General features: G+C 32.9%; 1 protein-coding gene across 5 annotated transcripts in view; it reads left to right on the forward strand.

The window, feature by feature from the left end:
* The window catches only part of LOC126734085 (E3 ubiquitin-protein ligase RNF144A), a 246320-nt gene that overhangs the window by 91651 nt on the left and 126758 nt on the right, over positions 1–27911 (forward strand). For 4 of the 5 annotated variants that reach the window (XM_050437620.1, XM_050437613.1, XM_050437598.1 and 1 more), the window contains exon 2: positions 9926–9971. The gene's annotated coding sequence lies outside the window, so the exon portion shown is untranslated. Of the gene's footprint in view, positions 1–9051; positions 9137–9925; positions 9972–27911 lie in introns of all 5 variants that reach the window. The other variant, XM_050437609.1, reaches the window with a different exon arrangement.

A 27911-nucleotide genomic window follows, 5' to 3' on the forward strand; every position in this document is an offset into this window, starting at 1 on the left:
TACCTAAAGATGCCACGACATGATTCTAGAAAATGCGGTCATTATTCTAATAAGACGTTTCTGTATTAAAATAATTTCTTGAGCCATAGAGTTAGAGGCCCAAAAAATTATACCATACCATGCCTGACACACCGGTATGGATTTCCAATAGCAATTCCGAAATCTGATATTTAGGCACAATGTTTGCCTTCATTTTTTTTGCCATCGTGATCAACTATTTTCCGGAGCAAGAGTAGGGGATGGTTCAGGTTAGGTGTGCTTTTTAGACCCTTTTTTATGTAATAAAAAGCTTCCTAACAGTTTTGGGAATTTTCATACTCCTTATGTCAGCCTGGTCAATGGTGTTACGATGTTGGTATAATCTTAAGAAGCTCCGTAGTTCATGCTAGCCTTTAGGAACTGACCAATCTTGCTAGTCTGGATCTTTGCCTTGTAAACTGCATAGCCCTTTGAAACAGATGACGGTTCTTTGGGGTCAACTTCGGTCCAAAGTTTTTTAGACTCAGGAACACTCAAGGTTTCTCATGTGGTCCTCAAAGAGTTTTCCAACCACAATAATGTCATCAAATAAACCAGACATGTCTTCCAGGATAGTCGTATTAAAATCGCTTAAAAAGTTACAGCATTCGACAGCCCAAATGCCATTGCGTTAAATTGCCATAATTCAGCACCCACCGTGAAGTAGTCTTTTCCCGATCATCAGGGGCTAACTTAACTTGCCACTATCCACTTTTCAGGAATAGCAAGGAAAAGATCTTTGATTCTGCCAGGGAGTCCAAAATGTCAATGCGAGGAAGAGGATTGCTGTCCTTTTTGGCCACGTTATTAAGGTACCGGTAATTTACGCAGACTCTAGTCGAGCCTCTTTTTTTTTACCAGTACCACCGGTGAAACAATAGACAGTGAAACCATGGTCCTCCCTTATTTTGCAGTATCCAAAGCATCTGGATATTCTTGAAGATTCTATTCATTCTTTCCAAATGGCTTTCCAGTTGGTTTCTTTAATAACACAGGATAGACAGGATTGATATTTATTACCCTCACATGAATACTGTTTTCAGCACGTTCAAGAAGCTTCTTCCGAAGTTTCTTTCTGACTACTATCCCTCGACCAATAGTCATGCATTGTAGGTTCGAACATGACTATTTTACATCTGTGGTGCCATCAACGCGGCCGGCCAAACGACTTCACTTCCTTGTGGTATCAAAGTTTCCTCCGGAAGTAGGACTCTTAATAGGTACTCACGATGTAACACAACTTCCTAATCAGGACTCCCTCCTTAAAGTTTAACTTGAAGCCCTTGGTATCCATTATGTCCGTCTTGATTATTGATTGTTAAATTGTGGCTTTTCTTATTGTAAACGTGACGGTTGTTTCTACAAGTACATCAGTTTAAGTTAAAGCTGCTAGATTCTATACAGAAGAGAGCTATTCGATTTATCGATAAACCAGAACTGACAAAGAGTCTGGATAGTCTGGAGCACAGGAGAAAGGTGGCTGATCTCTGTTTATTCTACCGTTATTATCACGGTAAGTGCTCCTCTGAGCTGGCAGGCCTGATTCCACCCAGGGCTGTTCCGGCAAGAAGGACGCGTCTAGCAGTGGCGGCTCATCAACATCGAGTCCACCTGCCTACCCCAAGAACGTCGCTGTATCGGGACTCATTCATCTAGAGAACATCTTCTTTGTGGAACGGGCTTCCACCTCACATATTTCCCGACGCATACAACCTGCAGCGATTCAAGATAAATGCCCACAAATATCTTCGCGCAAGCACCACTCCAAGAGTGACATTGGACTTTCCTCTTGTGCTTGTGTTTACAATAAAAAAAAATAAAAAAAAACTTTTTTTTGCCCGATTTGCCGTCGATGTTCGTAGCGTTAATTAGGCGCATATCAGCTGCAAATTTTACTTTGTTTTATTATCGTCTTTGTCGCACCTGTATCTAGCGGTAAACACGGTTAATATTATGTTCCGCTCTATAGCGGAGTCCACCCAGGAATGCTTGCACTGCCAAACGTTTCATGATTTTTTCCTAGACATCTGGATATAGTCGAACCAAACGTCGAATATCAGCTTCAAATTTTTGCAAGAACTACACTGACTTCTGCCAGCGGTTTTTCAACTGCGTGCGGTAGACATGTTTCAGGTGGGATAGCTCATCGGAACTCTTAACGCCCAATATTGCGATTTCGTTATAAATTTTCTTGATTTTGTTTTCCTCCAACGAAAATATTCGCTTTTTCACTAAAGAATATTTTTCCGGAGTTTCTATTTTAATTCTTTATTGTTTTCCAAAATGTTTTCTTCCAACCTGGCACAATTTTTCAGCAAATTTGTTTTCAGACCTTGCAACATTTGACCGATATCAATCAGTCATCGTCTTCCTCAAGTAATGAGTCAAGTAATGTCGAGTTCGGTTTATTTCCCGTCGTGTTGCAGTTCTTTTCCTCCAGCTCCTTTAAGCTCAGTAAGTTTTAAGTCCAGCTTTGCCATTTTCAGATACTAATAGTCCGATTTATGTAGTTTTCACCAATGTTCAGTTGACTAACGTTTTTACTTGACTTAACGTTCGTTTAGGTGTGAATTAAAATACTCGAGGTACCAAATTGTCAACTGATTTTTTACACATGTCACACTACTAGAAATATTTATTTACAGTGTATTGTTTCGATTTAAAAGTCGCGCCAAGATTTAGGCTTGAACTGGCCTAACGAAGGCTCCTGATATATCATTTAGACCATTGTTCCGGAATATTTGCGCTGATTAAAATATAATTAGGATTTATTTTTTTGTACATGAATTTTGTTGAATTTTTGCAGTACAGTAAACAAATAGCCGCCGTTTGTTCGTCAATTGCTTGAATAGACAGGACTTTAAAAGTATCTATATACGAAATCTATTTGTTTAATTAAATCAATAACGTCTGAGGCGATTCAATTATTATTTAAATGTCATTTAATGTTACTTGTTTTTGAAGAATCTTTTAAGGATTTACAATTAGATTAGTTAATTATTGAAACGTATTTATGTCGTTATTATAAGGGTTACTTCTGCAAATTTGTTCTAAAATGTTGTAATATTTAAGCCTTTTATTTGAAATTTTGAGTTTTTTTTTTCAAACCTATTTTTTCCTTAAACTCTCTATCTAAAGCTCTATGATCGGAAATTGAAGAGTCAGCAATACCAACCTGACATCTATAGTTTTTAACGATGAACTTAGAACGTGATTACTTAGGTCTTAGGGTATGAGAGGAGGCGGTCACGCGTGTTGAATTTGCTATCATTTGAATTTTCGTCAATCTTAGCAACTATGTGAAACCATTCAGAGCTAGTAAATTATTATATTCTTTAGTATTTTTGGAATTAGATATCAAGACTATTTACATTAAAGTCTCCAATGATAATGTGATACTAGGATGTCGGTTGAACATGATTAATAAAATTTGATCTTGCTGGTCATTGATGAGTGTAACCTGTGTGTTTCAGATTTCCTTAGAAATATTTTTCTAATATTTATACAAATACATTTACAGTTCCCTTGTCTTGTTTTCTATTTTTGATAAATGTTTGCATTTTCTATTCAAGAGAGATTTATTATTCAACATTTTAGAAAATGAAATAGAAATAGAAACATTATATTAACAAGTTTGCATGAAAGAGCAGACTTTTTGAAAGAATTACGAGTACCTAATTCCACAACTTGTCAAACGTTTATAATTTGAAATGCACTAAATAAACTGGATCTCAGATAAAGTAGGTGTAAGTGTTAAATTTAGGCATATTCCATTTGGAAATAATAAATAATATATTATTAGGAGATAGAGGATACAACAACAATTACTATAACATCCCAAAGCCTGAGTAATTTTGCATTTGAAGAGGACACACGAGGGAAACAACCTCTAACTGAGGAATCAAATAGTAAATCCAAGGTGAAAAATACCATTTTGACACCTTTGCTGTTAAATGAAAAGACGCCTATAGACATTATTAATCTTGCTTTGTCATTCTTCAAAGAACCTTTACCCGATTTTGACCTAAAGAGCCTTTTAACCACATCCCCATGAGGAAAAAGTATGTTAATATACTATGAAACCAACAAAATGATAGACAAATGCCACAGAAATCGACTAGTCAAAAGTATTGTTCAGCATACAGTGCTTTCATTTCAAAACGATCCGCCCTTAATAACTTTCTTAAAAAAAAAAAAAAAAAAACACGTCAAATTAGATAGATATACGTTTAATTATGCATTTACTGAAGTTCTGTCAATCATCTCCTCACCTCCAGCTAACCTCACTTTAATATGTCAAATGGGAACCCCCATCGTGTGATACATCATAGTAAGGAGCATAAAATTCTCTATTCAACGGTACCAAAAAAAAAATGAAATCGGTAAATGTGTAAGCAAATAGTTAGCGAAAATGTCTAGAAATAATCAATATTTTATTTACACCAAACTTTGGTATGTCAAATGGCTACCCCATGGTGTGATACATTATTTTAAAGGGCATTCATTATGCTATCAATGGTTGTAAAAAAATTAAATTGATTAAGAAGCAATTAAAGTGTAAATCAGTAGGGTAGAAAAACAAATTTAATTAGTTTAACAAATTTATTTTATTAAATGTTCAAAATGCGTGCCGTTATTAACAAGACAATAAAAAAGCCTATTTTCAAACTCCTTACGAACATTGGCAAGGGTCTGCCCGCTAATTTCTCTGCATTCTTGAAATATTCTATTTTTTAAATTCTCAATACTCTCAGGTGGGGTTTTATAAACTTTGCTTTTTAAGTAGCCCCAAAGAAAAAAGTCTAGTGGGGTTAGGTCCGGATACCGCGCAGGCCGATTGCACCACGTCTGCCAATCCACTTTTCTCGAAAATTTTCATCAAGCCACTCTCGAACTACCAAAGTGTAGTGCGCGGGAGCTCCATCCTGCTGAAAATGTATATTATTTTCATTCAATAATATAGCACCATGTTGATCTACTTGATTTTCCATAGATTGGATGATGGAAGGGTATATTGCATTTTCTAAAAAGTTTAAATAAATTTCGCTAGTCAAATTTTCTTCCAAAAAAAATGGCCCGATTATTTCATTCTCATAAATTCCTGCCCAAACATTAATTTTTTGGGGATATTGGGTATGGCCTTCCCGAAAAACATGCGGATTTTCATTATCCCAGTATCTACAGTTATGTCTGTTGACCAGGCCATTTAAAAAAAGGGTCGATTCGTCACTGAAGCAAATGTTCTTCAATAAATGGGGATCATCGTCAATTCGCTGGCACATCACTTCACAAAATTGAATTCTCCTATCAAAATCATCTTCTCCGAGTTCATGAAGAATATGAATTTTATAAGGAAAGAACTTATTTTTTTTTAAAACTTTATGTACGGAACCAGTGGAAATATTTGTTAGTTTTGCGGCCTTTGGTATAGACAAAGTTGGATCTATAGCAAATTGTCCTAGTACTTCAACTTGGCATGCTTCATCGACAACTCTATTTTCATATTTTTTCTTATTGCAAATCGATCCCGTCTCTTCAAATTTTCGTATCAATTCTAATACGTATTTATGGCTCATGTTTTTATCTTGATACCTTTCATTAAATGCTCTCGCGGTTCTGTGAGCACACCGATTTTGAGCTCCATAAAGGAAAATTATTTCTATTCTTTCGGCTAGCGTATACACCATTTTATTAACTCACTGTTTTAACTAAAATTGAAAAAATGCACGCGTCAAACTGACAGTTTTAACAATAATAAATCGCCTGCTTTTTAAACGCCTTAAAAATGTAAGGTATTGCAGTGTTTTTTTGTACCTATTAGGTAGGTTTTGCAAAAAATATAAGTGAAATAAATACACATACAAAGTTATAAGACTGCAAAGATTTTTGCCAAAAATTTGAGGACACTCTTTTTTCTCGCAAATAACGGTACACATTCTTTACTTAAAAAAAATAAATAATTTGCTTGAACTAAATGTACTGTTTGTTACCACACATTTTAACTTCTAAATTGCTTGTATTTTTTTTTTTTTTTTTTGATGATCTATTATAGAAAATGTAAGAATTTTAAAATGATATAGGTACCACACTAAAAGTATTCATTTAAAATACAAAAGTTTGACGTAAATAAAATATTCATTATTTCTAGACATTTTCGCTAACACTATTTGCTTACACATTTACCGATTTCATTTTTTTTGGTACCGTTTAATAGAGAATTTTACTGCTTACTATGATGTATCACACGATGGGGGTTCCCATTTGACATATTAAAGTGAGGTTAGCTGGAGGTGAGGAGGTGATTGACAGAACTTCAGTAAATGCATAATTAAACGTCCCCCTATATATCTAATTTGACGTGTTTTTTTTTTTTTTTTTTTTTTTTTTTTTTTTTTTTTTTTTAAGAAAGTTATTAAGGGTGGATTGTTTTGAAATAAAAGCACTGTATAAAATTCTTACAAAATACTGTATTGTAAAAAAACTTAATTTCTGTCTAAACTACACAAAATTCGGATAGGTATTAAAGTTACCTTTATTTCTCCCAAGGAACCTAAAAATATATGGGGCGTCCCATTTTAAATTCTGGTGTTAAAATCGGTGCAGCACTTTTTGAATGCCCTGTATAAATGAAACTCAAATAATTTAAAAACTCGCTTAAAACAGAAACACTTGTAAGAAATTTGTTTTGCACAATCTGTAGATTCGGAGAAAAGGTATATGCCTCTAATAAAATGGCCACCCTGTACTTATGCTACATACGAAAAAAATGTACTTACAGGTACGCAATATGCAGAATGCCAATATGCATCTTTTTTATTTTTTTGACTTTTTATTTTTTCTGTATGAACTTGAGGCTATCGATAATATTTTGTGAATATAGGTTTAGTATTTCCTGTATCTATTGAATGTTTTATGTCACGTGAAAATGTAAATTTGAAAATCTAAACGAAGGTTGGTATTTGCTGCTTTTTCTTCAGAATTTAGAGGGTCGAGTCTTAATTGTTGTTTTATTGAATACAGATGGTCTTTTTGTTGAAAATTGATATTTTGATAACATTTATAATTATTTAAATATTAGAAAAGATTAGGAAGATATGGATATGCAATATATCTGGTTTTAACAGGACAGTCGTAGCTGCCACGTAGCAGGGTAAAAATATACAGAGTGTCCTTTTGTAGGTTGTCTGGGTTGCTATAGGAGATAAGGCCTTGCGCTTTTTGCAATACTGTGCTACTTTTTTATGAAACGAAATATGCCATTATCAGAAATTTGACAGATATCATAGTTTGTTTCGTTCTCTCTCCTTTTGTTACTTTTTTGTTAATTTTATTTATTTTTAGTTAACATAAGTTATCTTTAAAGTTTAAGATATTGAATAATTAATTCGGTAATACTTTGTTTATTTTGTTTTATTTACATTGCTTTTGCATATAAAAGTTCACCGGGTATAACATACGCGTTTCTTGGTAAATTGTTAATATTTAAACTCGACCTATCTTACATTTCCTTACTCTCTTACTCCAATGTCTCTTCGATAAAGCTCTTTTCTCCTACTTTACCTTATGGACCCCTCGCGGCGAGAGGAATGAGCTATTTGACCGAGGTCATCCGCGAAAACTTAAAATACGGAACATGTGTGCGATACCGGAAAGCAGTAGTACTACATAGTGATGGGCTAAACGGTTATTTTGGACTACCAGTTATAACCGCGACTGTTATTCATAAATAACAGTTAATCTTACCAGTTATCCTGTTACTGGCATAATATAGGTATACTAATGACCTAATAAGATAATACAGGTTCAGAATTTAGATTCTATACAGCTGTTACTGGTTGAAGTGGTCCTGTTTTATTTGGTTTTTAGTAAATGCTTTGAAAGGTTATTGAAATGCAATATAGATTTAGATAAAATATTTATCTACTAATAACATGTGACAGTGGCGTATTGTATATTATATTATACAGGATTAATATTTTTATGCAAATATTTTTATTAATTTAATAAACAAGTAACATAAAATTATTAAAATATTCTGATGTCAATAAGTGTATACATAAAATAATATATTTATTTCTAACAAAACAAAACTTTAAATAAAACAATCTAAACTTAATAGCAGACTAAAAGGAATTTTATCAATAACTTTATATGAATTATTGACAAAATTTACTAATAACGTTTAAAAATAATAATTTTTCTACCTTTGAAGCACTTAGACGACTTCTTCTGTCACATATACTCTTCTCTCTTCGGCAATTAAATTTACAATATGTTCAATTATCCTTTTTTTGTGTTTTCTGCCACTGCTGTATTTGAAAATGCCAACATTTTAAATCTTGGGTCCACGAAACTCGCTGTGTCCAAAGTATTACTAAATTCTACCGTTTCAAGACGCTCATAAAATTGCTTTTCAATAAGATCTATAACATTATTTATTATTTTTAAAAAACCGTTTTTGCTTAGATTTTTACAATTTTAATAAAGGCCATTAACTATTGATATAATATAGGAGGCAGTGGCATAGTTTTCACCACTAATCATTTTGGTAAGTTTATTATTTATTCAAGAAAAAAATTTCTTACAAATATTGCAGCTTGACAGGCAGTCGGCGTTTTCCAAAGGCGTAAAAAAAGTTCCATATTTCACTTGTTTTCGCCCTCTTTGCCCTTGGAGCACTTGACCAAAATTTTGAAAAATATCATGTGTTAGTTTACTTCGTACACAACAATACAGGTCTCGCGATCTCCTCAGAAAAACGTCTATTTAAACCATTTTTTTACTTTTTTAATATGTTAAATAATAACGGGAATACAAAAGGAGTCCCAAAATCCAAAATGTTCAAAATCACTCTGCAGATTAAAAACTATGACAGCCGTTAAATTTTTGACAATGCCATATTTCGTTTCATAAAAAAGCAAAGTACTAATAGCACCGTAATGCAAAAAAACACTATCTTCTATAACGACCGGGATAACCTACAAAAGTGTCTAATTTTGAACATTTTGTACAGTTACTCAAGTTTTTTTCTAGGTCGCAATGCTTCACGTAACGACACGCGACATCAGTTGGTTGCAGCGAGTTTTAAACTCAATTGCAGAATGCCTATCATAATAAGGTATTGTTCCGATTCCTAGTAAAAACATAAAAATAAAATATGTTGATATTGCTTATTCTGCAAATTGATGCTATATAATTGTAAGTGGCTTATACACATAACTCTTGTCCCGAAGAGTAGTCTTATTTCGAACGAATTGATCACGTGATGCGACCTTAGCTACGACTGTTATTTACTTTATATTTTTCAATTATCTTCAAAGAATTTTTAATTGTTATTTTTGAACACCTTTAATGTGGAAATTCAAATTAAATAAGTTTTTTTCTTGTTAATAAATACTATGGGTACAATAAAAAGGCTGTCTAGTATAATTAAAATTTTATAATAAACATATTCATTGACATATATGTTAATATTTAATACATACATAATCATAAAAGATAAAACGTAATTTTCTGTCCTAAAGGTCAAAACTACCACGGTTCAAACCGAACATGCATTAAAATTTGAACAAAAAATTACAAGTTCTCCTTTTATTTGCAATAAACTATAGTTTTATTGACCTTAAAAAATCCGGCGTTGAATAAATAAAAATAATTTTCCTTTTTCTTACTAGATCGAGGAAAATCTTACAGTTTTGAAAGCTGTTAAGCGTAAAAGCCTTTTTTAAGTCAACGAGATCCTTATAAGTTGTTAGCTAAACTGTCCTATTTCAATTAGCAACGGATGAAGGTGATAAATATTTACGAGAAAATTATGATTTTAAAAATCTAAATATAGCAACATTCATATTGGAATTGTTACGTGTGTGTGCATATTAAATTTGAAATCCGTCATTTTCTGTTACAGGTCTACCTTGAAGTGGTACGGAACGTATTTGCTGATATCTATAATGGTAAGTTCATTTTTCCTTTTTTGGTTTACATATTACCGTAACGAAAATATCAAAACATAAAGCGATGTCTTTACCTCAAACAAACTATAAGGGTTTATTAAATAAAATATCACAAGTGCAGTTGAATTCGGCTTATTTTCCGGAGGCTGTTTTACATCACCAATATTTATTATACAGGGTGTCCCGAAAGTAATGGGACATATAACAACAGTAGATTCCTTACGTCAAAATAATGTGGCTGAGGTCAACTTGCCTTATCCTAACTTTAATAGTAACTAAATACATGGTGTCAAAGTATTATTTGATTTATCGTTTTTTTCTCATAGGTCCTGAACCAAATGACATACTTACATGAAATTTAGAACATACGAGTCTTTTAAGAAAAAGAAAAATAAAATTTCGTATACAGTTTTCGTGTTTTCGGTAGAGGGCGCTCGTTGCGTTAGTTTTTACTTTTTTAAATCGCACAACTTTTTTGCAGCTCCGTATATATCCATATTGGTTTGAAAAGCAACAAAATAATTTCCTTTTTTAATATTACATAAAAAATTTATTCCTTGTTGAAGTCGCTAGGAGCAACCATTTTCGAAATGATCGCACTTTTAGATTTTCATAATATGTGAATGACTTAAATTTACTAGATTTTTAGCAATGCAATCCTATATAAAATTAATACCTAAGATTATTAATATTTATGTAAAATTAGAATAGTTACTAAATAAAAAAAATATTACGACTTTTTTGTTAAATCTAATATTTATTTTTTTATATTTTATTTTCAAACAAATATACCAAAAACAATAATAAACAAAGAAACATACAAATAACGCTACTGTAACAACTCTTCAAAATGCTCTCCATTATTTTCAGTGCATTTTGAAATACGTTTAACAAATGACTCTAAACTTAACTTATGACGTTAAAAAATAATGAAAAGATCTTCATTATTATTTAACATAATTTCAGAATTTACAATTTTTACATTTAGTTCATTTAGATTATTTAAGGGCTATCATAAACAATTGATTTAAAATATCCCCAAATACAGAAGTCTATGGGGTTTAAGTCTGGACTACGCGTAGGCCAAAGCAAAGGTCCTCCACGGGAAATCCAACGTTCGGCATATTGTTAGTCAAAGTAATTGCCTACCTGTCGAGCAAAATGCGCTGGCGCCCCATGTTGCAAACATGTTGCATGTTCTGCCTAATATTTAATAGTATATCTTCTAAAAGACCTCCAAGTTCATTTCGTAAGAAATTTAAGTACGAGTCTCCGTTCAAAGGAGGTGGTAGTTCATGGGGGCCTATTATATGGTTTCCAATAATACCACACAAAATGTTAACTTTAAATTCATGCTGGAAATGATAGCTGAATGGGGGTTCTCAGTATCCCACATATGAGCATTTCTAAAGTTAAATACGCCGCATCTAGTAAATGTAGCCTCGTCTGTGAATAACACTCTGCTATTAAGCATTGGATCTGCGGTTTGCATATTTTTAAACTGACGACAAAACTGCGTTCTGGCTGGCAAATCTGGTGGGATCAAACACTGAACTGGTCTAAAGTGGTATGGATAGAGGCCTTCTTTCTAAAGTACTTTACCAACACATATGCTACACCCTTAGCTGCCACTATTCGCCTAGTACTTAACCAGGGATTTTCTGCTACGCGGACTAAAATTTCTTCTTCCTGTTCTTGGGAAATATTTTTTGGGCGGCCCAAAACATGCATTTTTTGCCGAAATTATCCAGTATCTCCTAGACGGCTATAAATTCCTTGGAATAATTTATGGTTTGGTTGTTGTCTAACTGGAAATATTTCCTGATACCTGCGTCTTGCATGCCGACCATTAAAATTTACTTGCGCGTAAACACGAAGCATATCACGTATCTTCAATTTGGTAAACAAATTATGCCTAGGCATTACTTAAAATGATTAAAATTAAGAGAAAAAACTTTTTTACTTTGAAAGTTTTATATGACATTCAAAAAGTTTTACATAAATAATACAAACACTTGTCTTCAACGCTAACTGCCAAAGATGCGATTTAAACTTAGAACATTGAAAGACTAGAATTAGTAAACAACAACTTTGTTTGAGCCCATGTGCATAGAGGTAAGAGGGCTGTTTTGTTTAAATATGTAAATATGATTCTCTGTTGTCAAGTCTACACAAATTTCCAACAAAGGAAATTTTTAGCTATATATTAACAACCATTATAACGTTAATTTAACTTATTTGTGTTGTATTTTACAGGAAAATTTAAAATAAAAAGTATAAATAGAATTAACCTATTTCAAAAATAAATATAATATCCTTAAACAAAAAAGAAACTAAATCATTAACATTCTTATTCCTAAAACTGCTTCTAAAAAATTTGAAGTGATAACACCGGAAGAAAAAGGTCACGTTTTAGTGTTGTGTCTGATGTTCTGTCTGTGATGTCTCAAAACTGTTGTAGAGGCTAAATACCCATAACAAAAATCTTATTAAATAACTTATTAATAACCTGTAAAAAACCTGCAACTCCTTCACAATTTGAACATCCTTTTAGTTTTAACTCTTTCCGCTGTAGCAATACTGTCCCTTTGAAAAAGTCAGCACCAAAGAACTATATATTATGAGATATAAAATAAGTGGTTTTAAACTTTTGAGTTTTGTTCAATAGAATAAAATTTTGCAAAATGTAAAAAATTTGTGTCTTAAAACATGATTTATTAAGAAATCTATAATATTAATAAAATATTTAATTTCCATAAAAATGCTTTTTGTTAGGTAGGTTACCTTCCTCTAATGAAGTCCGTTAAAAAAAAACACATTTGAGTGAGGTTTGAGGTTGGAGTTAAGGTGAGACGCTGGAAACTCCGGTTGCTAGACGCTGAGTTGGTTATTTCTTAAAGATAAAAGCGATGTTGCTAACTACGTTTTTAATTATTTTTTTTCAAAGAAGCGATATGTAAATAAGCTGTGATTGGCCATACATATTATAAATCGGATAACAAACAATATAATGCTGTCATTTAAGTGGTCAAGTGATGTATTTAAGCCTGGAGTGCTTAAATATCTTACAAGTTAAATGTTATTAACAAATAATTAATTACTTACTAAAATCATTTTTGTGAGACAAAAATGAATAAATAGAAAAATATTAAAAAGCTTTTATTTATTTACGGAATCTAGTAGCATTTAAAACTTTATGCATAAAACATAAGTTGAATAATGTTTTTCGTGGCTCTAATGTGGGTGAGTTTAGGTTTATCCCTGACCCACTGATAGTAATACTCCTGCCTCCTGTAACCACATCTAGAAGCAGCCACTCTTAAAAAAATATTTTCAGTTTTTCAATCTGTTCAATGTAGCAGTTATATGAAAGGGACTACACAATTAAGCCATATTCCAAGATGAGCCTAACAAGAGAGCAATAATTCAGTCTAAAAGTAGACAAAGACTAATGAGCTATAGAACGCTGGATAAAACCGAGAATTTACATTGCTCTACCTACCGGTTACCTAATTGGTGTGACTTTTAAAAGACAACCCGGAGTCAATAAATATTCCTAAGTTAGAAATCTCTGTTTTAACACCAATTGCTACATTGTTTATTTTTATAAAGAACAGTAATGGGGTCTCTTTGCTTAGAAAAAGTAATCTTATCGCACTTTATTAATATTAAGGAACATTCTATTCAAGTGGCATCAATCAAAAAACAAATTAAGGTCTTCCTGTAGGAGCATAACATAATATACGGATGTGATCAGCCTAAACAGCTTGGCATCATCAGCGAAAATTAGCACACGACAATTTTCAAGTTTATAAACTAAATCAATCAAAAAGAGGCAAAACAAAATAGGGCCAGAGTGGGAGCGCTGTGGAACCGCAGGTGGCACCAAAATTTCAGTGGAACATGTGCCTCCAAGATTAACAATTTGGGTTTTATCTCTGATGAATTCCGAGATTCACTGAAGAAGAGGCTCCACAATACTTAAAGCCCTAAGCTCCTGCAACAGTACTCCATGATTAACCCAATTAAAAGCTTTGGAAAAATCTGTATATATCGAGTCAACCTGAAGTCATTTCTACAAGCAGCTCTAGAGGTAGTTGACATACAGCACCAAATTAGAGTCAGTAAATCTACCTTTTATAAATCCAAACTGCTTAGGATTAAATAAAGATTTAAACGTCCATGCAATCCTACCTTTAACCAGGCAATCACGCAGCTTTGGCAACTCAGTTTGGTCACACACAGCCCGATAATTGGAAATTTCATTTCTACTACCAGATTTAAAAATGGGTTTTAGAAAACGTCTTTTCCAGAGAGTGGGAAAAGAACCACTACCCAGAGATTTATTAAAAATGAACAGCATCGATTTCGTAAGAACACAAACACATTTCATCAGGAAGAATGTCGGAATCTCGTCTGGTCCACCACAGAGCTTATTCTTAGAAGAAGTAATAACCTCATAAACATCCTGCGTTGACAGAGTTAAAATGCTCAAACAAATTGATTTATCAAAATCAAAAGATGGTATGTCATTAACCTGCTCATCTGAGTAGACGGATGAAAAGTATTCTGCAAACATCGGCAGTATCCGAGATAGTGCTAGTCCTGTCATACGATGCTAGTCGTGTCATTGTATATTATTCTGGAGGGAAGGCTAAAACCAGTTCTTTTATTTTGGGGTGTGTTCGAAAAAAAAACGCTCGGACACGTCGATTTTTATTTTTTTTCGCTCGAGATTTTTTTCATGATGAATTCATTGCGAACCAAAATAAGTAACGACCTTCAACTTCAATTTTTTAAATTTTAATACCTATTTTTTATTCCATTTTTGAATTCTGCATAGAATTTTAAGAATATTTTGTATACCATGTCTTGTACCTAATAGTAACATTATTAATAAATTTGAAACTGGGTCATTTGAGCGTAATCAAACATGTTTTTTCATAATTTTTTATCAGGTATATTTGATTGTTGACACCTTGTCACGATTTTATCGCATGAAAACAGTATGTATTACTTAAATGTCAGTAAGTGCAGTTGCAAAGTTTAAAAGTATGGCGCGTTGAACTGAAAAACAAAGAATTTAAATTTTGATGGATTTTTTATGGCGACAAGACTCAAACACAGGCCGAAGTTTGCTATCTGTTTAACAATAAGTACTCGGAGACGCCTATTACACGTTCGGTAGTAAGCAAAATTGAAAAAATGTTTAGAGATTTTGGTCATGTTAGAGCAAAATATGACCTGGACCGTCCCACGCTTCCAGAAAACAGACAATTAGATATTCTGCTCGATTTACAAGAAAATCCACATAAATCAACTAGACAAGTTGCTGCAGATCAGTCGGTTAGTAAATCATGTGTTCTAAAATAATTGCATGAGAATAAATGGCATCCAATTCATTTAATTCAGAAGCTTATTGAAAATGATCACATCCGCAGAATAGACTTTTGCGAAATAATGATGAATAAATGTAATGAAAACCCACAATTTTTAGGTAAGATTGTTTTTTCCGACGAGGCAAGTTTTTTTTAAATGGTTCTGTAAATAGGCAAAATTTTTATTATTGGGCACCAGAAAATCCTCTCTGGAGTATGGAGAGTGATACACAATTTCCCTAGTATTAAGTTAAACGTATCGGCGGGAATTGTGGGATTGACGTCAATTGTGGGTCCACATTTTATTGAGGGCGCACTTACCTCTGAAAAATCATTAGTTGCTTCAAAATCAGATAGTACCTAGTTTAATTGCACTTTATCCAAATGGTGAAAACCCATTTATACCGGCAGATTCGATATGGTTCTAACAGGATGGCGCCCCCTTACACTATTCGCGAACAGTACCAGATTACCTTACCAACATTTTCCCAAATAGATGGATTGAAAGCGGGGGTTTTATTGAGTGGCCAGCAAGGTTGCCAGATTTAACATTGGATTTTTATCTAATCTAATTTTATTAAAATCTAAAGTTTATTTTGATAAACCTGAAAGTTTAGAAGAATTAAGAAATAGAATTAGAGCCGAAATACAACAAATCCGGCCTCAAACAATAAGTAAAGTATTACAAGAATTTGAATATCGACTTGGTTACTGTCAGGAAGTTAATGGTCAACAATTTGAACATTTATTTAATTTTTTTTGTCTTAAACTGTTTCAAAATTTCATAGTTATTTATAAAAAAATTAATTGTAAATTTCTTAATAAGTATTGAGGTTAGGCATAGGACATGGTATACAAAATATACTTAAAATTTTATACAGAATTAAAAAATAAAATAAAACATGGGAGTTTCTATTTAAAAAACATAAGTTGATATTCGGAGCTCATTTTTGGTCCACCCTAATACATGAATTCATCATCAAAAAAATCGCGTTTTTTCTCGAACACACCCCTGAATTTTAAATGAATTTGTTTCAACTTGCGTGTCCTCACTGTATAGCTGAAAGTACCTCGGATTACCAGCGCGATTCATTTCCACCTTATTAAAGTATAGCTGATAACACAACTCTCTTAAGTCGAAAAATTCATCCATTATCCCAAATATGCTGGTCATACACTTTTATAAAAGGTAAAAATCTACAGCATCACAAATACTTTCTTAAGTACTCACATTGATGTCTCAAAAATACAAATTCTTGTGAATTCGTTTCTTTCTTATGATCAAACTGGGAAGCTCTAAAGAAAATCAAGATGGAAAAAGAAGAACTTTTGTACTTCTTTAGAGGAATAAACCTTTCCATCAAGGAGTAGATCACATTATAGAAAATTGAAACTATGACATATATCAATAAACTCCCAAAAACAATTGATCGCAGTCTATACCAGCAACACAATCATTAATTGCCATGGAATCTCCCTTACCAAAATCATGAAAAATATGCCTCATATATCGTACCAGTAGAATTTTCTGCACAACAAAAGTCAAAACTAATTGCTGTATGGTGGAAGCTATTGTCAAAAATCTTGTCTACTGCACGTTCAACAATAATTAAATCTGAGCTACTAAATACTAGATCTAAGGCAACCCCATTGGTATTTAACACCCCATTTACCTGAAAAAACTTATAGAAACTAAAGCAGTTGGCCAGAGAAATTACAAACTCCCTGTCATTCTCAAGACAACCACCAACCACCAAACCAAGATCATGATTTTCCCATCTAGCATGTGATAAATTGTAATCACCTGCCAAGACAAACAAGCTATTTCCATATCTACTGTATATACATGTTCAACGGATTCACAATGGCTTAAATAGGCTTGAACTGTAGGTGGAGATGGTATATAAATAAACCAAACAACAACAAAGCTTTGATTGTTTATTGTGAAAGTCAAATATATCTGATAAGTATCTTCATCAAGAGGTGGGATAACAATTCTTTATATACATAAACTCTTTTTAGGCGCAGTCAATACACCCCTCCACGAGCCTTGGTAGTATTCATACCCATTTGACATATCTATATACATCATAGTTTGATACTTCAATTTTGGCATCTTAATATTCAGATGTTAACCAAGTCTCTGCAATCATAAGAATATCATAGCAGCAGCAAATAAGTGCCTGCTCATAATCTTTTAATTTAGTTCTCATACCACCCGTATTAGCATAATACGTTGCCACTACATTTTATGTTCGTATGCGAATGAAATTTCGAATGCTGTTCAAAAATGCACTTTTTAATTCGTATGCGAATTATGCCGCTCTTCGTTCGCATTCGAAGATCTTCGCATTGATTGAAAAATACGGCTCCAGGTCGTGATTAAGATTGTTAAAAATTAAATGTGATTCGGAGGTAAAAATATCATTCACACAAGACAGTACAGGAATTATTTTTGCCCTTGTGATCTCCGATTTCTCTAATAAGTCAAGCTTCTTTCTTTTGGGGCGAAGGATTTTTACATTTTCCGGGATGTCAAAGTAAGTGTTTGAAGACAATAAATGGCTTGCAAAAGCCGATTTAGTCTCGGTGATTTCCGTATTTTTGTGTTTCTTATATTTTTTTAAGTGTTAAGCAGTTAAGTGAGTAAACTCCCGATTGGGTTAAGGGTTCTGTTTTATATTTAATGTTTACAAGCTTGTTAAATAATGTGTTATAAGTTTTAAATGCTGTAAATTATAACCAACTCTTTTTGAAAGGCGCTTGCTGATAATGGTATTTTAAATAACCGGTAGAAAAAAGAGTTGAATGCAGTAAATTTATGAGAATAGGGGGAATTAGAATCAAAATGCATAATGTTGTCTGTCAAGGAAGGTTTTCTATAAATCTCAAGGTGATTTTGTTTTTTTCTCTAGTCAGCAAAAGGTCAAAAAAAGGAAGCTTACCGTTTTTTCCTTTTCTAAGGTAAAAGTTATGTGAGGAGAAGAGAGTTTAAAGAATACAAAAAATTATTAAGTCCGAGTTCACTCCAGGCCAAACAGACATCATCCACATACCGTTTGTAAAAAACAACGTATCGTATCTTAACATTGTAATTCGTGTTTATGCATTGTTGTTTTTTATGCTAGGGTTGCTTTCTACTTTTAGATCTGATGATGATGATGATCGCCTTAGGGCGAAACACGTGTAATAGTTTTTTTAAAAGTTATAACTTGGTCTGGAGTGATCGCACTACTGGGTGGAGTTATATTTTATGAATAGGATTATATCGATTTTCTGTGATTAATTGTATAAATAATAGTCATTCGGAACAATTGTGTCTAAAATTTATGATTGGTAGTAATAAATATACATATTATTGGACTGTTTTATAGACCTCCTGCTGGTGGTCTTAGCGTGATGTTTGAACACCGTACAGATATTTATATTTGTCTAGATCAGGGAAATTGAATTAAATAAAGGTATGATCAAAGGTTTGAGATCTTCTAAATACGTAAATGGGCCTATTTTGCTCTTCTTTTTAATAATTGAATAAATGAAATGATTCTAAATTCATTATTTATTAAAATAATGACATATGAATTTGTCACAACAATATCATTTTAAATTAATTTGTCCACTTCCATAATTGGGTAATTGGACACATTTTCTTGTATTTAACTATTTATTTTGAAATAATTTTTCTTTTTTGTGGTCACGATTTTCCTCGCAAAATAATTATTATATATATTTATAGAAATTAAATTAGTTTATCACGTACCACTTATTTTTTGGAAAAATTATCAAACTTTCTCATTGTGTATTTATTTATCAATGCAGCATTATATAGCAGTGAAGAGCAAATTCTAAGGTAACTACTTTCGATTTTCTACGTTATAAAATATCCACCGTGTCTAAGCGGTATTACGGTGCGATGACCTCAAAAATAAAAAAGAAATTTCCGCTCAGATCATTGCCACGATCATTACCATAATTATTATTGTATTTATTGTTTACATATTTGTTAAATAAAAATATAAGTTTAAATGAACCGACGCTGGTTTATTTCCTACTCAGCGAACAAACTCTTTTTGACCAAATAATTATTGAAACATGAGTATGATGATTCGATTTGTCACTACTAAACTGTTAGTTTTCATCGATCTATCGTCTGTTGGACGTGTTCATTGGACATGCAAAAAGATTCCCTCAGATTCTTTGGTAAGAGAAGTATTTTTTGCTGATATTTTGCCAGGATTACTATCTACTATGGTTTTTTCCGTAGGAGCAGAAAAACGGATTGCACATCAAAAAAGCCATGTTCGTATGAACAATGAAGGACCAGAATTTATCGTTTTTTTATAGTTTCCAGTATATTAATTTAAGTCTAAATCTGCGAAAGGACGCAAATATATTCTTTTAAGCATATATTCATTTTTTTAACATTAATTAGTAGGTAACCAAACAGATATTGACAGATAAGAGAAATATGACTAGGAAAACATTGTTATTAAATCTTGTAACAATAAATACTTATTTGAGGCAAGCCATTCGGTTAACGCGCTAAAATAAACGACCTGTTTAAAATTTAACAAAAGTTAAGATTTCCCCTTTCTTACCATGAACAATTATTTTATTTTCATTAAAAAATAATGTTTTGCTTGAATTATTTAATTTTGTCAGTGCTTCGAATGAATGAGGTCAGTTACACGCTTCAATTTCTAAAAATAGTTGAGAATGATTTTAAAATCCGGTTGTAGAATACAAAATTCGAATATTTTTTTCAATTCGATATACTCATTCATTACAAACAAAATAAATCACCTTTAATTTCATCTAACTAGACAACACCTAAACAGACTTTGATCAGTTATCACAAAAAAGAACATTGTATTTCAAAAAATAGAAATATGACGCTTTCGACCTTGAGGCTATATGCTTGCTTATATAATTTGTATGTTTATCATAAATTCAACAATACCATGTTGTTTTTAAAACTACTTGTCTCTATGATAAAACTAACGTGCCCGGTTGACCATAAACTGTTTCATTATTAGCCAAAAAAACGATGAGAAATGTTTTACAAAACAATAAAATACAGTATTACAGTATTGTAGTAGAGAAAATGTTTAATACAGCAAAAAAATATTGTGTGCCGATCTGTGATTTGTGTGCTGTTTTTATTACTTGCATGCCAACTCTCTCTTGATCTTCTTACGCCTACTTCTGCGAACAAATAATCTTAAAGGTTTAAAATTAATTTATGTGAAATCTATATAGAATATTGTTGTGACGATAGGAAAGGCAAGATATCTCAGCAATATGTGGTTTAATTTTACTTTTAAAAGTAATACAAATTACTAATTACGCATATATTAGTAATTTATTATGATTCGAAGTGATTTTGAAAACTGAAAAATTACTCTAAACATTTTTACAAATCTATCGCCATATTGGTTAGGTAATGTATATTTTCTGTTTTACAAGAAAAAAATGCTGTCTTAATCCGGTACGCAAACGAAAATCACACGTTTCTCTCCGACGAAATAGCAATGTTGCATTTCAGCAAGTGTCAGCAAGGATTTCTTTACTATTAGCAAGTCGCTAATAGTAATGAAATCCTTATAGTTAAAGTCAAAACAACGTCTTAAAAAAAGTGAATAACTAGGCTGCAACTATCCACAACATATTATGGATATTTGGATTTGCGACCTATAAGCATCTCGTCTTTAATTTCAACAGTGTTAGAAAGTGTCCATCCAGTCCTACAAGTGTCCTTTTGAATATTACTGATAATATACCTACTTAGCGCCTTAGATTAAAAAAAAACTTGCAGCGGTCCTAATGCGGTGTTAGACTACTCCAAAGCTTTTGATGTAATTGATCATGCTTTTTATTTCCAAGTTGGCTTATTTTGGTTGAGATTATCTATATTTATCTTTATACAACTCTTATTTGTCCAACATACCGGGTGGTGCGTCGCCGAGCGGAACATGGGAAATCCCATGTAAACCGAAAATTTGGTAATTTTGCAATTACATTTATATGAATAATTCAAGATTCGCTTATTAAAATTTTTTGAAACTTTGCACGAGGGTTTGCTAGATTGGTCTCTTCAAAAAGTTATGTTACATTTTGTCTGTAAAATGTACAGGGAAGCCAATAATTGACCTCCTTAAAATTTACATGGGATTTCCTATGTTCCGCTCGGCGACGCACCACCCGGTATAAGCATTGATAATGATTATTCTGACCAAAAGGGGGACCTAAGAGCTCTGTAGTCACACCATCCTTGTTTTTAATATACGTATCCGATGTCCCAAATGCTACGTTTGAGATACATTCAGGTTGTACATTCCTTCGTTCCTAAAATTCTGAGTTAGCTGAAGAATGTATAAATTTAGATCTTGAGCAAGTTATGATATTTTCCAGGGACCACATCTTGCAGATTAATCCGAATAAGACCAAAGTTCTGCTTTTTGCAGCAAAACTTCAAAGGGCTTGGACCTAAATTGTTATTTTAGATGACAACGAGTACGAAATAAAATTTACTCTCGGTTTGTTAATAATTTGAGGAAATATGATCATGTGTCGCAATCCATGCACAGACCTAAATGGTTAAAGGTTTTTGAGACTTTCAAATAGCAGTTTGTTTGTTTGTTTGTTTAATATGCTTACAATGCCGAACCATACCATATGCCTTGTGTGAATGTGCCTTTACCTTTCAAGATGTTAGTTTTTATAAACGTTGTAAACCACACTATATCATTTTTATTTCTATATAGCTGGAGGGTTAATCGATATAATGGACTGTATAAATAAATGTAATCAATAAAAATAGAAATAGGTATCTACACTTGACTGGTTATAATATTAAATCGAATATATTTTATGACAGAGAAGTTCAGAGGCTAACTTAAAACTAAAACCTATAATCACATACATAAGCACGCGCACACAAAATTGTCCGAAATCTATATTTAGTACAAAATAGCCCACTACGATGGTATCTGGACCCCGCCAAACACGATAAACAACGACAGCGTTGTCGGCTTTAATTCTTTGGCAATAAATGCCAACAAACCTGCAGAATACCAGAAACTACAAACTAATAATTCTTCAATAGCTATCAAAAGATGTATATGAAGCTATTTTTGGATAAACAAATTGCCATTTAGCCACTGTTCATATTAACATTTGTTTTTTCAGAATTGCTTGATCTTTTACTGAGATGTCTTTGTTCGTACTTTTTTTTTAATAATAGTATATCATTAATTTTCTTTTTCTCTCCCCTTTTGGTTTAGTTTTCCTTTAATGAATTTGTCTATTTTTTAGTTTTTAAGTCTGTAAGCTAGTTAAAGAATAGCTCAAAGCTAATCTTCTCATAATGTAATTTGCTGAATAAAGACGATCTAATATTATAATTTTGCCAAGATGCCCGACGATGGCCTCGATTTCCGCTATTCATACCACTGTGATACTAAGACGGTTGTTGCAACCTCTACTTACTTCTCTGAAGTAGGTACAGGTGAAGAGTCAATATGCTCTGAGCAACCAAATACCGAAGTAGTTGTAAACAGTTATGTAGTAACTTAACACGTTAACTGCCATGTGTACCATATATGGACACAGTCAATTTTTATTCAGCGCCATGTGTACCACCAGTGGACACAGAACTTCTTACCTTCCAAGTTTTTCGAAATAATATGACACAAAATATTGACGTTTTTAAATGTTACGTTTATTTTTTCAATTGGCAGTAATTTAACATATAAAATTGTTATTTATAATTATAAAATAAACAAACTAATTTTAAAAACAAAATACTTCAAAATGAAAAGATTATTTTATATTTTTAAAAACATGTTTTTGGAAAAAACAGTCCATACAAATAAAAATATTTTCGTCTCAACCTAGACATACGTAGGAAACTCTTTTGGTTGTTTTTTACAGCATAATTACGCCCCTGTTCTTGTGAGTTTTTTTCGTAGCAATATCTGCACCTGCCTCTTTTTAGCTTTTTCTCGTTATCTGTCTTTTCGGAAACTTTGTGCTCTTTTGAGGGATTCTTTGGGATTGGCGGTACTGCCGTTTCCAAAAGTTACATGGCAAGATTTTCTTTGAAAGTCGTTATTGAAATTTTTTTCTCGTTAATTTTATTGTACAGATTTAAGGCATTTACGACTGAGGTACCTGTGATAAATTCAAAAGCCAATATTCTGTACCATTTAATTGACTTTCTAAGAGAATTTGAATAAGCTGACATTTGGTCTGACATATCAACAAATGATTTGGCCTTATTATAGTCGATTATTGCAGAAGGTTTGAGCCTAGGACCCTCTCTATGGTGTACTTCCTTTAGTTCATCTGTATGTTTTGTCGATAAGAAGAGCACGTCCCTCTTGTCATGCCACTTTATAACAACAACTTTATTTTTATTTTGTTTTGCAACAATTTCCCCTTTTTTTAATTTTGCATCAACTACAGACTTTGGTAGGTTTCTTCTGTTTTTACGAATCGTTCCAACTAGATGAGTTGATCTATTTTGCAAATTTTCCGCAAGAGGAATAGTGTACCAATTGTCTGCAAAAAGGGTCCGGCCACTATCAAGCAATGGTTGCAACATTTCCATAACAATAGATTCCGCAACCGATTGTCCATTTTTTTTCTCTTTACCATTATATACTTTCAGGCTGTAAGTAAATCCTCCATCTAGACGTACTTTATAAAATTTAATGCCGAACTTATGTCGTTTTCCTTTTATATACTGTCGAAAGGATAATTTACCTCGGAAAGGTATCATGGTTTCATCGATGCAAAGAGACTCTTCTGGAATAATGCAGAAAGAAGCATTCTTGTTCAGCATATCAACAAGGCATTGAATTTTATGAAGCCGGTCATTGGGAGGACAATCTTCATTATTTGCCAAATGAAACATACGTAAAAGCAGCTTAAATCTATTCCGCGGCAAATAGTTTGATATTTCGTTTTTATATAATGGATGTTTGCGCCAATAATCTTTTAGTGATGGTTTTTTATCCAATCCCATCCAAATTAAAATAGCAATAAATGTTCGTATTTCGTTATAATTAGTATCCACCCATGCATTTAGGCGAGAATATTGGCCAATATTTTCATTCGTTATGGCAAGAATAATTTGCTGTTCCGCGTATCTATTTGTTTCGACAACGATCTTATTAATAACATCGTCGGATACAGGTAATTCAAAAAAATTAAGTTCATCCTTACCGCGCATTTGGGTCTGCAAGGCTAGTGAAATTCCAATATTCATTGGTAGAGTGAATGTCGAAAAATTTCCTGAAGCTGGTCTCCACTCCGGTCTTTCATCATTGCCTAAAGAATCTATGTCTATATCTAACTGAGCAGATGTTGAAGGCTCGGAAGTATCTAAAAAAAAATGGAGGGTAGTGTATAAGAAAATAATCATTACTAGGAAGAGAAAATATGAATTTTAGACGTTAAATTTGATATACATAAGTACTCCACTTAGTTTTGTACGCGAGTTAGTATATTGAAACTTTTTACAACACTGTTTTTTTCTAATAACATTTTAGAAAACAAACTATGTATAAAAAATGGAATTGCCAAACCTCCTACGTACCTAACTGACGTACATACTTCATCTTTTTCTTTTTAGGGCGGTCTTCTTCAGAACTGCTTGAAGATATCTCGCCGGCCAAATATGTCAGATCCAAATCAGAATCTGAGATATTTGAAAACTCGTCACTCATGTCGAGGTCTTTATAAATCTCTATTTCTTCTGCTGCAGCCTCCACTGCTTGTTGCATCTCAGTATCAGAAATAATTCTTTTTTTTGCCGCCATTGCTCCTCCAAATTATAGCCCACAAAACAACGTGTTTTTACACCGATTTTTATAGAAAGAATGACTGAAGAAGGCAACAAACATAAAAGGCATGTGGTATTTGCGCTTCTAGTGAAAACTGTACAACTGCTGCCATCTCTCCAGGCGAATCAACATTGGCCTTGTACGTGTCCAGATAAGGTACACATGGCACACGACATCAAAAAATAAAACCTGTACAATCAGGTGCCATGTGTACCATATTTGGACACACCTTTTTTAAACTAAAAAAAGCAAAAATTACATAAATTTTTACACATGCATTCGTTTTGATGCACACAGACACCGTTTTTAATAAAAGAGTTACGTGGCCCGTAGGACCCGGTAATTTTTTTTTCTAATTGGGACTGGCAGTTAACGTGTTAATTGATTGCTAGGTGAATATTCAGGAAAGTAGAAATGTTCAGGGATCAAAACATATTTTTATACTTCGCAATTCCTTGTCAGAACCTACTTTGATAAAATTCGAGATGATTTTTGCCACTATCAACTACTTCATTAAAAACTACTTTCGGTTTTACAAGTTACGTTAGTCGGTTTCGTAACTTTCACTAATATATTCCTATGAAAGTCTTTGCTGGTGCTCGATCATCAGTTTTATAGCAAGTACCAGTTGTCAAAATGTTTTATCATCGTCTGTTTCTAATTAATATTAGAAATTTTACTTCGATTGTATAGAAATTATTAGAACACTGCTAGACTATTTACGCCTATGATTGGTGGGAAAATGTACATTATCCTTTTGGTTATTCAATTATATTCATTAATGGTTATTCAGTTAAAATACAATTTTAGATAAGATAGCTTTCGATCCTCAAAATACTGAGTTAGCTGAAAAATGTATAAATTCAGCTCTTAAGCAAGTTATAAAATTTTCCAGCGACCACAACTTGCAGATTAATCCGAATAATACCAAAGTTTTGTTTTTTGCAGCAAGACTTCAAAGGGCTAGCATTGGACCTGAATTATTAATTTAGTTCAACGAGTACAGAATAAATTCAGCAGATTTCAGAAAATCAGGCTACGCGAATTAAAAAAAAATAGCTTATTATATTTTGGCGAAAAGGTGCGCTGCAAACACTTATTTAATGTAGACGCAACTTTAATTAAGGTGAAAAACATGAAAATACATTTATTACGTACGTGGCAAATTTAATTAAAACCTCATTAAAGTTTCTATTAATTTAATGTATTATAGTTGCCGTCAACGATAATCTACATATTTTCTTTGATTTGGGCGGAATAGAGCCTGTGTATCAGCATTTTTGTCCGCTGCATATTTAGATTGTTCCCAATATTTTTTATGAAACACAACCCAAAGTGTCCTTAAAACCTATTTTAAACAACTCCGAAATCCGTATAAACGCAGATTTAACTCTTTTGCAGCGCCATGAAATTAAAAACGCATAAGAAGAGCTGAAAGTCTCTCATATTAATGGGATGCCAAGGGTCTTGAACAATAATAGCCACAAATAAGAAAACTACTAAATTGCGACGTAGTGTTAACTCTTGTGTTTATGACATTTTAATGATTGTCGAGTCCTGGCTTACTGCTGATATTACTTGAATTAAGATTTCAAGATTTTAACATCTTTAGGAATGATCGTAATCCAACCATAACAGGGAAGGCCAGAGGTGATGGTACAATGGTGGCCTTGAGAAAGTATATTATGAGAAAAAGGCTAGTGAAATTAAAGTAAATAATACCTCAGTTGAACAACTATTTGTGTAAATATCCTATGTTTGTAAAAAGATTGTTCTAGCTGTAGTTTATATTCCACCGGCGTCTCCTATATCGGTCTGTGAGGGTTTTGCTCAGACTATGTTCGAGGTAGCCTGTATTTATGCGGAATGTGAAATGTTGGTTTGTGGTGATTTTAATTTACCGGATGCTACTTGGTTCAGTGCTGAGGGCAAGTTATGTGTAGACAGTTTGCAATCAACAAGCGCAACTAATCGTCTGTGTTTAGTCTGCAATTATATGAAATTATGATACTGATTAAATATTTGTAGCAATAAATTGAAATTAAAGATATATTAATAAAAATTTAAATAAGTGAGACAAATCTATGGTTAATAATATTTAAATAAATGGCATAAACTGGCCTGTATATTCCTCCAAGAAATGAACGGCTAGCCTTCAAAACCGAGGCTGTGAATGTATGCCATTTGTAGCTCAGCTATCTGGACTGGGAATCTCTAATACTAGCTCTAACTCTGGCTCCAGCTCCACCGCTTTCAGCAATTTCCCGGGGAAATCAAAAGCTTGCAGTCATCAACAATTGAAGGAGAATAAAGAGGAAAACGGAAAAGTAAAACCCTTGCTAAGTTTCATTCTCTATCCATCGAAATCTTAGGCATCCTGCACCAGAATTATAAATTAAACGGTTCCCTAAAGGAACAAGATTAAGGACTATAAATTACAAACCATATTGGCCACTTCCTGCTTCACAAACTTCGGAAATAAAAAACTGAAACTGGCCTTTAACGTGTGCTTCTACCCGCAACACGGGAACAAGTCCTCGAAAAATGGATGCAGTAACGACCCCACCTCTCGCCTAAGCTGTCAATATCAGCCAATCAGAGAAAACATTAATTAAGACCAACCAGAAGAGTGACGGAAAAATTTGTCAAAAAAATTGTCAACAGAAAGCATGAATAAATTAAACCATGAGAGTGATGCGTTACAGTAGTAATAT

The sequence above is a fragment of the Anthonomus grandis genome, chromosome 1, assembly GCF_022605725.1.
Source record: "Anthonomus grandis grandis chromosome 1, icAntGran1.3, whole genome shotgun sequence".
In the NCBI taxonomy this organism is placed as follows: Eukaryota; Metazoa; Arthropoda; class Insecta; order Coleoptera; family Curculionidae; genus Anthonomus; species Anthonomus grandis.